General features: G+C 42.4%; 1 pseudogene; it reads right to left on the bottom strand.

Moving 5' to 3' along the window:
• Positions 1-12,207, bottom strand: part of LOC112061860 (probable E3 ubiquitin-protein ligase HERC6) — a 51,081-nt pseudogene that overhangs the window by 29,282 nt on the left and 9,592 nt on the right.

Raw genomic sequence — 12,207 nt, 5'->3', positions numbered from 1 at the left:
CTCGCTCAAATAAACTTACAATTTTTAATATGCCTCACTTTATCTTTCAGTAGTTCCCAGGTAAGTATTGGAGCGCATAGAGGGAGGGGAAGAAACAGAAGACCAAGCACTGAGCAATTTCAGAGAGGAATTGTTTAAACTACTGAATCAGACCAAGCGTCAAACCAAGTAGGAGAGAAGTTAGATTCTCCTCTGTGGTAGTAAGACGAGTTAAAGATAAAATACATAGAATCTGTTTTCCTTACTGATCTCAAAATAAGAGCTTCAGAGCACAGCCCAGGCCTCTAAGTACAAAAGCAATGTTAGAATGGACTGATCGCTCCTAGATACAAAGATTCTGAAAAAAACACCATTCCTGCCAATCAGACAGCAGAGGAGGGCAGGGCAGAGGAAGTGAACAATGTAAGTTAGAAACTACAACTTGCAGTGGTCCAATAGGAAATTACAAAAATGGGAGAATTCTGCAACAACCTATGGAGTTTTCAATGTTGGATTTTTTTTGTTCATAGATAACAAAATTCACATATTAAAATGACTTGAGTCGAAACATTTCATTTTAAATATCCCCCAGTGTTTTAAATAAAGGTAAGTCTCATGTAAATGTTACCTTTTTCTTTAAAAACTTGCAGTCACACAAGCAGGAGATGAAAATATCACTCTAATTTCCCTGCAAACATAATAAGACAAGGTTAAGTCACAACATACTATAAGCAAGTCACTTTTATCTTACCGAATACTGTACGTAACTGATGATGTGGAAGCATCATTAACGAAAATAACTGCTCTCTTAAGAGTCTTTCAAATTCTGGGTATACTTTGTGCGCGTGACTGCTAAATCTCCCCAAAACCCTTCATAGTTGATCTGATCAAGTCATCTAGATTCAAATAAAATTCATCCTTCTGAAAACAGAAACTTCCGGCGCTCCAGAGAATAAACTATGAAGCTATAAAAACAGCCTTCCCTGGGGAAGGCTTTGCGGGACAGAAAGCATTTTTGATTCACTCGTGCATCTTCGTCACCTCTCAAAGTGCCTGGCGTATCGTACACCCTCAGGACGCCTCTGTTAAAGAAATGATGAATGAATGAATACATCAATGACTTCTTCAAACTAAGAGACGGTAGAAGAGAGTCATGGTTAAAATGCAAATGCCTTCATGACAAAGCCAAATCCTCTCTCTTATGTCTAGGATAAAATGACCAAGGCTTCAGAACCAAATAAACGTGGTTTCCCTTTTTTTTTTTTGGCTGTGCCACGCGGCTTGCAGGGTCTTAGTTCCCCAAACGGGGATCGAACCTGGTCCCCCAGCAGTGAAAGCGCAGAGGCCTAGCCCCTGGACCGCCAGGAGATTCCCAGTTTCTACTTTGTCAGACAGAGACGCCTCTCAGTGACTTACTTCATGCTCTGCGCTTCCTCTTTTTGCCACTGTCATCCATTTCTCTGCCAGCGACTGGTTAATCGGCTTATTTCCGGCAGAGTTTTCCTGGAAACACTGGCGGAACTAGTATCCTTCTAGGAAGAAAGAAAAGAATGATCAGGAGAATACACCACACGCTAAGTAGTGAGTAAAACACAGGTGGGAGATAGGCCCCCATCCTCTCAGACAGTGGGGTTTGGTGGGAGGGGCCGCGGCATCGGACTGGCCTGGCGCTTCCATTTCCTAGCCTTGGCCGCTTGGCTTGGTCCAAGCCTTAGCTTTGTTATTTAAAAAATGAGATAACACAAAAGAACTGAAAACAGGGACTCAAACAGGTACTGTATGTCAATATTCACTGCAGCATTATTCACAATAGCCAAAAAGATGGGAACCACCCACGTCCAGCAACAGCATCAACAGATGAATATGGTACATCCATACAATGGAATATTACTCAGCCATGAAAAGGAAGGAAGTTCTGACACATGCTGCAACATGGATGAACTGTGAAAACACTATGCTGAGTGAAATAAGCCTGATACGAAAGGACAAATATTGTACAATTCCACTTATATGAAACAGGCTAATTCACAGACAGAAAGGGTATTAGAGGTTACCTGGGGTTACGGGTAGTGGGGAATGGGGAGTTATTATTTAATGGTTAAAAGTTTCTGCTTGGGGAGAAAAAGAGTTTCTGCTTGGGGTAATGAAAAACGTTTTAGAGGTAGATAGCGGTGATGGTTTTACCACAATTAAAAAATGAGGTAACAATACCTACGTCTCTGCGCTCCTGTTACGGATTAAAAGATATTAGGTATACAAAGCCTTTGGATTATAGTAAGTACTCAGTAAATACTAGTTTCTTTCTGTCCTTTAATCATCCACAGGTTTTTGCTTTTATATCAGCGGTTTTCAAACTGATAACAGAATCACCTAGTGATTTTGTTAAAGCGTGGACTGCTGGGCCCATCTCCACAGTTTCCGATTCAACAGGTCAGGAGTGGAGCTCAAGTATCTGCATCTAGGGCTTCCCCGGTGGCGCAGCGGTTGAGAGTCCGCCCGCCGACGCGGGGGACGCGGGTTCGTGCCCCGGTCCGGGAGGATCCCACGTGCCGCGGAGCGGCTGGGCCCGTGAGCCGTGGCCGCTGAGCCTGCGCGTCCGGAGCCTGTGTTCCGCGACGGGAGGGGCCTCAGCGGTGAGAGGCCCGCGCACCGCAAAAAAAAAAAAGAATCTGCATCTAGCAAATTCCCAGGTGATGCTGAGGCTGCTGATCTGGGGGCCACATTTTTGAGAACCATATGGTTCTATATAATATTTGAAACCAAATGGCTCAACCAGAGGCGTCAGAAATCACCGTCTGGAGAGAGAAACCTGCCTTTAATATATTCTCCCAAGGACGTCAGTGCCCTGCTCTGTAGTATACCTCGGCTTCCACTAACTTAGAGTAAATCAGGGAATCCCGCGTCACTTTTGTTTAATGCTTAGCTACAGGCCTTCTGAAAAAGATGTACTACCGCGACTCCCAGAGTTCCCTTCTCTGTCTGGATCTGCGTCCTGGGTGCTCCCTGGAGTTCAACCACGAGGAAGCATTTTTCCCTCCACCATCCCAGGGACCTTAGGACAATGAGACGCTGCCTATTGGCATTTACAGACCATTTCTCCTACTTTCTTCTTCAAAAATCCGGCCCCTCTGAAGCACCCAACAACAGACTACATCACCTGCCAAAGTCCGAGTCACGACCCTTCGATCACTGAAAGCTTTAGCGCTTTAGCGCCTTGCTGACGGTCCTCCTCAGCACGCCCACGCCCGTTATCATTCTTCCTGTCCTTCTTGGCGACTTCATACTTAACGAACCCAGTTTAGTTCCCCTCTTGATCTCTCAGTTCTTTATCTTGTCTCCGCTCTCTTCCTCTGCTTCACTGCGGCCATCCAGGCCCTGGGTCGGGGCCTCTAAACGGACGCAACCGGCATTTTGGGGCAGGTAGTTCTCTGTTGTGAGCGGCTGTCTCGGGCGCTGCAGGATGCTTAGCAGCAGCCCTGGCCTCTGCCCACCTGAAGCCAGTAGCAGCCACCCCGACGTACACACCCCTCCTTCCGGACAACCTCAGCCGAGCACAGACATTGCCAGATGTTTCCAGGGGAGCAAAACCACTCCTAGTTGAAAACTATTGCCCTAGATGAAGGTGATATTCTGTACTTTATAATCACCAGTAATTGTTCCAGGGGCTTCCCTGGTGGCGCGGTGGTTGGGAGCCCGCCTGCCGATGCGGGGGACACAGGTTCGAGCCCCGGTCCGGGAGGATCCCCCGTGCCGCGGAGCGGCTGGGCCCGTGCGCCACAGCTACTGAGCCTGCGCTCCGCAAGAGAAGCCGCCGCAGTGAGAAGGCCGTAGAGAAAGCCCACACGCAGCAACAAAGACCCAACGCAGCCAAACAAACAAACAAACAAAAATTGTTCCACCTTCTAAATTTCCATGAGAAACATTCTCCTCTCTGATCATCACACACCATCCTTCTAATTCACTTGACTTCAGAGTGGAGCTCCCCGGCTAACATTCTTGGATGCTGGAATGAGTGAAGACTTGGGGGCTGTTGGGGTGAAATGAATGTACTCTGCATGCAAGGAGGACATGAATGTGAGGGGGGCAGTGGCAGAACGTTATGGCCTGAGTGTTTTCCCCCCACATTCATATATTGGAATCCTAACCCCCAATGTGATGGTATTAGGAGGGAGGGCCTTTGGAAAGTGATTGGGTCATGAGGGTGGAGCCCTCAGGAATGGGACTAGCGCCCTTTATAACAAACCCCAGAGAGCTCTTTCAGCCCTGCTCCGATTGCCACGTGAGGATACAGCGGGAAGACAGCATCTGTAAACCAGGAAGCAGGCCCTCACCAGGCATCAAATGTGCCATCATCTTTTTTTTTTGGCTGCGCTGTGCAGCTTGCAGGATCTTAGTTCCCAAACCAGACCAGGGATCGAACCCCGGGCCACAGCAGTGAAAGTGTCCAGTCCTAACCACTGGACCTCCAGGGAATTCCCAAATGTGCTGTCATCTTAATCCCAGACTTCCCAGCCTCCAAAACTGTGAGAAATAAATTTCTGTTTATAAACCCCTCAATCTATGGCATTTTGTCACAGCAGCCCGAACAGACGAAGACACTTTAGAGTGGAATCCACTCCAACATTCCTTGAGGCCACTGGGCTCTCCAATCCATCAACCCTATTGTTTGTTCATTATCCATCCTCCTCTTCATGTCTTCCTTACCCAGCTTAGATACTACGGTCAGCAGTGTAATCAGTCCTTTGCAAATACCTCCACGTCTTCTGTCCCTTTCCTGTTGTACTTACCCAGCCGAAGGCCACCTGCAGTTAACCTTCAATCTGCATTACTCCAAAGGAATCCAAGCAGCTTAACATCAATAGGGGAAAACAAACAACTGCGCCGACTGATTTCACCTTATGCCCTACAACCACAGACTTCAAATGGTTACTCTACACTGTCTAGTAATCTCCCACGATGTTCACTGTCTCACTCTGAGCCACTACTGCACGCTTTCCTTTCACTCCTAAACCTGCAGCGATCCTCCTTTGCTTCACTAAGTTTCAAACACGGACCATGCCTTGTGCATCACTGAGAAAACTGAAACAACCAGGGAAGAACTAGTCACCTTCCCACAAGCAACCTCCCCTCACCGCCACCGTTCCTCATCAGAACGGAATAAAAATTTCCGCCCAGAGCCCTACGTGCCACACTGGACCCCTGACCCTGCTTCCTCGCTGCTATTCCGGGACATTTACCTCTACAAGTATTCCTTCTTTCTCAGGCATCATCACTTTCTCCTCCTGAACTGGATCATTCTCACTGGCATACAAACATACCTTAATATCACCTCTCCCAACAACAACAAAACCCTCTCGCGGTGGTCTACTCCCTTTCATGACAAAACTTCTCAGAAGTGTCACAGCCATTTCCCCACGTATTCCCCTTTATTCTCTGCCTATCCGGCTCAGTTAGGTTTCGTCCTCTTACCCCTGAGATGACTCAGTCTTGACAAAGCAAAAACAAACTCTGTGCTTGACTTACTGGATCAGTATGTGTCAGGTTTGGCCACTTCCTCAGAGAAAAACATGATTTTTAAAAGAAACAGCAAGTGTAATAGATACATGGTAAGTTGTCACAAAGTTGGAATACGTTCCAGCAAAAATGTGGTTGATTTGAACATCCACAAGGTCTATAAGAAAATCATAAATCCATGAGTATTGTTTTTAGAAGTAAAAAGTAAATCTTTTGTTGTAAACCTACAACTGCTCTAAAAAATAGTCTTTAAAAAAAATCTAATGTATTACCAAGCTAAATTTACTTATTTATTGGCTTCTAAATGGATTTTGACTACAAACAGTATAAAACAATAATTTTGATCAGATTACATGTTGTATATTCACTTAGCTTAAAAGGGAATTTTTCATGTACTTGCATAATGAAACCAGGCTGATGTGCTTCAGTAGAGGTTTGATTGAATATATAAAAGTGGGGATTCCCTTGTGGCGCAGGGGTTAAGAATATGCCTGCCAATTCAGGGGACATGGGTTCGAGCCCTGGTCCGGGAAGATCCCACATGCTGCGGAGCAACTGAGCCCGTGAGCCACAACTGCTGAGCCTGCGCTCTAGAGCCCGCGAGCCACAACTACTGAGCCCGCGTGCCACAACTACTGAAGCCCGCACACCTAGAGCCCGTGCTCCACAACAAGAGAAGCCACCGCAATGCGAAGCCCATGCACCACAAAGAAGAGTAGCCCCCGCTCACCGCAACTAGAGAAAGCCCGCGTGCAGCAACGAGGACCCAAAGCAGCCAAAAATAAAAATAAATTTATATTAAAATATATATATATATATATATATAAAAGCATACTGTTCTGAAGCTTAAGTAACTGATTTGGGTTCTTCTGTATTACCTTAATCTTTAGAAAGATCACCAAATACTCCAGGAAGCACTGCATAAGAAAAAGAATGCATATTGTACAAATCAAAGATAACATTACTAAAAGAACCACAGTTCTATGCACTCCTTTGAAAGGAAACTGAATAATATTTCTCCTCCAGGGGCATCATTTAACACAAAATCACAAATTCATGAGACCACTCATACCATCAACAGAAATCAGGCAGCTAATGTCAAAGTTCTCTGCCAGAGCCCCGGGATGAGGTGAGCTGCTTGTGCAACTTGGTCCACAACCAAAAGACACCACCTGACTAGTGCTATAGGCATACACAAGGGTGTGAGAACTGTGGAAGAGAGAATATATTATAATAAAGACATACTATAATGTGTCACATTTTTTGAGAAAGATGATGTCTCAACACAAAATAACAGATTTATCTTAGACTAAGTACCCAGATCCCATATCACAATGTCAGAGTTAGAGGGTGACAAATCATGTGGCTAAACAAATGGTAGGTGAATATTGACTTATTACTAAACTTAAAGGCAGAATATTACTGATGGGTCATTACAATGGTTTCTATCATTTGTGTTTTAAATGTAAGCTCTTTTTGTCTTTCGTTTTTCATGAGTTGGATAGATTAAATGCAAAGTGTCCTCATAGGGAGGGATAAGTTGGGAGATTGGGATTGACATATACACACTACTATACATAAAATAGATAACTAATAAGGACCTGCCGTATAGCACAGGGAACTCTACTCAGTACTCTGTAATGACCTATATGGGAAAAGAATCTAAAAAAGGGTGGATATATGTATATGTATAACTGATTCACTTTGCTGTACAGCAGAAACTAACTATAGTTGTAAATCAACTACAGTCTAATAAATATTTAAAAAGAAACAAAGTGTCCTCATAATTAGGTTATGCAAAACTCTGAATACATATGCAAATATATATCATCGTCTACTTGCATGAGATTAACTTCGTCTCATGAACTCAAATAGGCAAAGCACCACTAATTTTGTTATAGACCAGCTCCACTACCCTCCCTGTGCATCTATGACTATCACAATCATGATTTCTTCCTAGTTGCATTGTCCATTAAAACATAAGATGCCGGGCTTCCCTGGTGGCTCAGTGGTTGAGTCTGCCTGCCGATACAGAGGACATGGGTTCGTGCCCCGGTCCGGGAGGATCCCACATGCCGCGGAGCAGCTGGGCCTGTGAGCCATGACCGCTGAGCCTGCATGTCCGGAGCCTGTGCTCCGCAACGGGTGAGGCCACAACAGTGAGAGGCCCGTGTACCGCAAAAAAAATAAATAAATAAAAAACATAAGATGCCAAACCAAGCACAGCCATTGACCTCATATGGCCATCAGTCACCTGGTACAGAGGTCTTGTTACCCTTATGACCATAATATGCTTTAAGACTATAATGCTGTGGCTGCCATTTCTATGACCTACATTCTTCATTTATTTCTGTGATAGTTAAGTATTGCATTTCCAGAAGTATTGCATTTCCAGAACTTACTCATCTTCTAACTGGAACTTTGTACTCTTTGACAACATCGCCCCATTTCACCCAGCCCCAGAGTTCATTCTACTTTCTGTTTCTGCAAGTTCAGCTTTTTTGGATTCTACATATAAGTGACATTACACAATATTTGTCTCTGTCTGACTTATTTCACTTAGTGTAGTGCCCTCAAGGTCCATCCGTGATGGGCATGTTAGCTAATGCTATGGTGCTAATCACATTACAATATATAATTGTATCAAATCAACATATTGTATACATGAGATGTAGACAGTGTCTTATGTCAATTATAGCTCAGTAAAGCTGGGAAAATAAATGATTTAAATTTTTTTAATAAAAAAATGAAAATAATAAGTATTACAGGCATTGAAGTAAGTGCTAATGATACTGGTATCAATAATCCTAACCCTGCCATCAATAGACACCAAGGTCTGCTGGAACTTTTAATTAATGAACATTAAGTGGTGTCAAAGAGGGTTACAAGGAGCGGTGGGAACACAAGAAGAGGTGTGTCCATGCACAAGAGAGTGGCCCAGGAAGGCTTCACAGAGGAGGTGACATGTGAGCTGAATCCAGGAATAGAAAGAGTTTTTCAGGCAAGGAAGGGCATTCCACGCCAGGTGAACAGCATGGGCAAAAGCACTAAAAAGTGAAAGAGCTCAGAGTGGAAGCCGGGAGGATATAAACACTCAATTATCTCCTTAGTCCAGAAACTGCAGGAGGTGAGGAAGCAGAAAAGAAAGGAAAAGTACTCTGGTTCTACTGAGGCTTGTCCCCTGCCTCTTAAAGGACAGTAACCCCCTACCACAAGCACCACCATTCTTCATCTGCACTCTTGGTCCAGGTTTTCCAAAGAAGTAAGATGCCTCTCATTACCAAATACAGCGCATGCTCATGCTGCAGCTTCCTTTCCCACCGGGAGATGTTCAGCCCAGCAAGCAAGACCCTCTTCCCCAGAGGCCCTAGCCGCCCAGAGGGGCTCTTCACTGAAAGCCATCTGATCGATGTTTATTCTTTGTAGCAATAGATAGACACTGAACAGTTGGTTTAACATTTTCCTTAAATAACTGCTTACTATATAGGTTGTTAAACTTTTTATTAATGCTTTGTGTAACCTTCCACACCCTCAAGTGGAAAACTGTAAGTAGGGAGAAGAGAATGGAATTAACAATAAGATCCACAGCTTACACAGCACACACACTGTTCTGGATATGACTGTGCATCACAAATGTTAATTCACTTAATTCACTACTTGCCTAATAGTAGGCAAGACCTACTATTAACTTATTTTACAGCTGAAGCAACTGAGGCTCAGAGAGCTTTCTTCTCATCTATCAGTACTAGCTGGTAAGTGATGAGAACTGAGTTTGAACTCAGGCAGGAGACTGCAGACTGCTCTTTAAAGCTATGATATACTGCCTTGGGATCAAATAGATACAATTGCTTCTGCCCAATGCTTTGGATAAAGTGTATCATTTAATCCTCATCACAGTCCATATTATGAATTAAAAACTGAGGCTTACATTTGCAGCAACATGAATGGACCTAGAGATTATGTTATTAAGTAAAGTAAGTCAGAAAAAGAAAGACAAATACCATATTATATCACTTTGTGTGGAATCTAAAATATGATCCAAATAAACTTATTTACAGAACAGAAACAGACTCACAGATGTAGAAAAACTTATGGTTACCAAATGGAAAGGGGGAATAAATTAGGAGTTTAGGATTAGCAGATACAAACTACTATACATAAAATAGATAAACAACAAGGTGCTCTTGTATAGCACAGGGAACTGTAGTCAGTACTCTGTAATGACCTATATGGGAAAAGAATCTAAAAAAGGGTGGATATATGTATATGTATAACTGATTCACTTTGCTGTACAGCAGAAACTAACTATAGTTGTAAATCAACTACAGTCTAATAAATATTTAAAAAGAAACAAAGTGTCCTCATAATTAGGTTATGCAAAACTCTGAATACATATGCAAATATATATCATCGTCTACTTGCATGAGATTAACTTCGTCTCATGAACTCAAATAGGCAAAGCACCACTATTTTTGTTATAGACCAGCTCCACTACCCTCCTTGTAAGGTGGTCTATACACAGTAGATTTCCAATAAATTCTTACGAAACAAAAGAAATGTCTAGGATAAAGAAGAAAAAAATAGAAATATTAAACTATATTGGAAAGAAGTAAATTTTCAGAAAGGAAAATGATCTATAAAAAGAGTAATCACATATTTTAGGGTCTTAAGGTTTAATAACATTCCACATGAGTCATTTCTAAGCAATAAAATACAGCACTTTCTACTCATGCTTAAAAAAAAAAACCTATTATCTTCCACAGTTGGCGAAACTAGGCCCTCAATTCTTTCCGAGTTGCGGACCCCTCTTCTCAGCAGTGGGGCTGTGTCCCAGCTGTCCACAGCTATTGTCTCCAAATGTGAGTACTTTCCCATCCTGTTTGAAAAAGGAGGGATCAGGCTAAAAAAAGTAATTAAAAACTAAAAGATTTAAGTATCCTAAGAGAGTTCTATGAGAGCACCATGGTGAATATAAGCTCTATAAAAAGAGGAAGAGTCCTGTATTTATTATTTCTAACAGTGAATGAAGAATTAACACATTAAACTTGAAAAATCATTGGCATTCCCTTCAGAACTAGGCACTTATAGGTGTTTGTGGAATAAACTGATGGACAAATTAACTGGTTCAAGAGTGACACTAACGTTTAAGCATAGGGTTGTTTTATTTATTTCATCGTTTCTCTGAAAATAAATCTCTTTTCAAAAGATGATACTAGATTAAAACAACACTAGCTCTCTCTTGCCAACTAAGAAGAATATAATTCAAACATGCTCTTAAAACCAAAAAATATATAAATTATTTTAGATATTTAGTTTTTAAATAAACATTTCAACCACACAAGTAGTCTTCAAGTCTATTCATTACATCTATGGAGAGAATCCATCCCGTTGGGATGTATTGTATGGCCAGTACAAGGGGCGGGGGGAAACATTCAGGAAGCTGACTCATAATTGTGCCAAGTAAGAAATGGAAGAATGAGGGGCTTCCCCGGTGGCGCAGTGGTTGAGAGTCTGCCTGCTGATGCAGGGGACACGGGTTCGTGCCCCCCGTCTGGGAAGATGCCGCGGAGCAGCTGGGCCCGTGAGCCATGGCCGCTGAGCCTGCGCATCCGGAGCCTGTGCTTTGCAAGAGGAGAGGCCACAACAATGAGAGGCCCGTGTACCGGAAAAAAAAAAAGAAAAATCTTCCAACAAACAAAAGTCCAGGACCAGATGGCTTCACAGATGATTTCTATCAAACATTTAAAGAAGAGTTAACACCCATCCTTCTCAAACTCTTCCAAAAAATTGCGGAGGAAGGAACACTCCCAAACTCATTTGATGGGGCCACCATCACCCTGATACCAAAACCAGACAAAGATACTACAAAAAAAGAAAATTACAGAAAAATATCACTGGTGAATATAGGTGCAAAAATCCTCAACAAAATACTAGCAAACAGAATCCAACAACACATTAAAAGGATCATACACCATGATCAAGTGGGATTTATCCCAGGGATGGAAGTATTCTTCAGTATATGCAAATCAATCAATGTGATACACCATATTAACAAATTGAAGAAGAAAAACCATATGATCATCTCAATAGATGCAGAAAAAGCTTTTGACAAAATTCAACACCCATTTATGATAAAAACTCTCCAGAACGTGGGCATAGAGGGAACCTACCTCAACATAATAAAGGTCATATATGACAAACCCATAGCAAACATCATTCTCAATGGTGAAAAGCTGAAAGCATTTCCTCTAAGATCAGGAACAAGACAAGGATGTCCACTCTTGCCACTGTTATTAAACATAGTTTTGGAAGTCCTAGCCTTGACTGTTTGCAGATGACATGATACTATACATAGAGAATCCTAAAGATGCCACCAGAAAACTACTAGAGCTAATCAATGAATTTGGTAAAGTTGCAGGATACAAAATTAATGCACAGAAATCTCTTGCATTGCTGTACACTAATGATGAGAAATCTGACAGAGAAATTAAGGAAACACTCCCATTTACCACTGCAACAAAAAGAATAAAATACCTAGGAATAAACCTACCTAGGGAGACAAAAGACCTGTATGCAGAAAACTATAAGACATTGATGAAAGAAATTAAAGATGATACAAACAGATGGAGAGATATACCATGTTCTTGGATTGGAAGAATCAATATTGTGAAAATGACTGTACTACTCAAAGCAATCTACAGATTCAATGCAATC

The sequence above is a fragment of the Physeter macrocephalus genome, chromosome 7 (genome assembly GCF_002837175.3).
Source record: "Physeter macrocephalus isolate SW-GA chromosome 7, ASM283717v5, whole genome shotgun sequence".
NCBI classification, from domain to species: Eukaryota; Metazoa; Chordata; class Mammalia; order Artiodactyla; family Physeteridae; genus Physeter; species Physeter macrocephalus.
The sequence above is the reverse complement of the archived record's forward strand: the minus strand, read 5'-3'. Positions and strand labels throughout refer to the sequence as shown.